Source organism: Carlito syrichta, unplaced genomic scaffold (genome assembly GCF_000164805.1).
Source record: "Carlito syrichta isolate Samal-C Ts95f unplaced genomic scaffold, Tarsius_syrichta-2.0.1 Scaffold309483, whole genome shotgun sequence".
NCBI classification, from domain to species: Eukaryota; Metazoa; Chordata; class Mammalia; order Primates; family Tarsiidae; genus Carlito; species Carlito syrichta.
Window position 1 is genome coordinate 186,094 of NW_007253579.1, and position 2,222 is coordinate 188,315.

A 2,222-nucleotide genomic window follows, 5' to 3' on the forward strand; every position below is an offset into this window, starting at 1 on the left:
AATCCACTCACCTCAGCCTCCCAAGGTGCGGGATTACAGGCTGAGCCACCGAGCCCAACTTGGGCGCTGTTTTATGTGCTCTGCATGTATTGTTTCATTTATTCTCCCACAATCATATGAAGTAGATACTAACATTATCCTCATGTCTCCAGTGGGGAACCTGAAGTATAGAGAGGATAAGTGACCAGCTCAAGGTCATACAACCAGTAAGAAACAAATCTGGGAGCCGGGCTGGGTGGCTCAGCCTGTAATCCCAGCATTTTGGGAGGCTGAGGCAAGTGGATTGCCTGAGCCCGTGGGTTCGAGACTCCCCTGGGCAACTTGGCGAGATCTCATCTCTACAATAAATAAAAAAAAAAATTAACCAGGCGTGGTAGCGCACCCCTGTAGTTCCGGCTACTCAGAAGGCTGAGGCGGAAGGATTCCTGGAGCCCAGCAGGTCGAGGCTGCAGTGGCTGGGAGTGTGCCACTCTCCTCCAGCCTGGGCGACAGAGTGAGACTCTGACTCAATAAATAAATAAATAAATAAAAGAAACAAATCTGGGATTTGAACCTAGATTGTCTGATTTCAACAATCTGGACTCTTAAATGATGGTGAAAAGTACAGTCTCCATGCCAAATGAAGAAAATATGCTGAAACCATGTGTTCTCCTTAAGTATCTATTGCTAAAATGTATATTTGAAATAAGTACAGATTACTTCTAAGAGACTTTCTAAGCTGCTAGAGGCAGCATCACTTCCCTATCTGAATATAATTATAAAGTTTGAACATTTTTCATATATTAAGCTTTGTGTGTTAACTTTATTTCTTCTCCTTTGCTTGTGTGCAGCAGCCAAGATTAAAATTATATCCTTAAACCCAGGTGGCTTCATTCGGATCTTATAATAAAGCCTTTGCTGTATTCTATCAACCAAGTGAAGACATTCAGGAAGAAGCCAAAGACAAAATGAACCTTGCTGGGAAACTCCATATTCCTCTTGGAAGACTTTAGTAAAGTTTGGAGATTGGAGATCAACTGAAATGTTCTTTATTCAGTGTTGGGAACCGGCCACGGAGGCCCACTGAGCGTTAGGGATCAGGAAGGGCCGTTGACCCAGAGACCACCAGGATGCGTTCGGGAGCTATTGACCCCATTTCCTCCCCCTTTCTACTCAGCACTAACCAGATTAAGCTCCTGTGAGCTCAAAACATAAAAACTCTGAGACTGGGACGAACACAAGCTAACTTTAGAAGCTCATTGCTCCCATTCTTCCGCAAACTGCAGTTTTGGCTTTTATACAACTTATAATTCAAACTCGTGTCATATCTAAGAGCCTTAGTATTGGTCACAGGCTTCTGGGTCATGATCTTAGGATTTATTGAAGGTGTAAATTGTAGAATATACTTTTAGAAGATAGCCATTTTGTTGAAAGCATGCGACTGCATTACTTGCAGGTAGCCCACTGTGAACTTTGGACTGGGCCACATTCCAAACATTCTGGGATGGGCCACTTTCATTTGTAAAGTAAATACTTAAGCTTCTATAGAATTGTTTAACTTGGCATAAATCAATCAGCTTAGGATGAAAAAGGTTTATAGAATATATCAATCACAGATTAGGTTATCCTTTGTTATGGATTTTAAGATTATCATATGAAAAGGGTTTAAAGGCAATCATTGATTAAATTTTCATGGATTAAGGTTTCTGGTGGGTGGGGGACGCCCCTCCCACATCTGACTTTGTGTATAAAAGACCCATTGTAATTCCTAATAACTCTCATTCGCTTCTGCACTAGACTGGAGTCCAGTCTCTTTCTTTCTCTCTCTCTCTTTCTCTCTTCTTCCCCCCAATTGCCGACGCCATCTCCACCTTTGGGGTACCCTGAACCCGACTGGAGCTGGTACCCGGCAATTCAGAACAGTAGGAAATGATCCAATCCCAACTGCAAGGTGAAGCTACACAAGAGATACTGACCCTCTTCCAGATTGTCAGATTATATATGGATGCCTACCGTGTGTGTCAGTGTTGAGTACTGGAGATACAGAAGGCACAGAAGTAATCTTTGAGTTTGCAGTCTCTGACTCGCTTTTCATGAATTTTGATCATGGTGAGCAAATCTGAAGGCCCATTTTTGCTTTCTTTAGGATGTAGGGGAATAGACCAGATTATTACAGATAATCACAACTAGAAAAGGAAGCTAGAAAAGGTTTCTTTGTAGACTGTAGACTCATAGATTTGGAA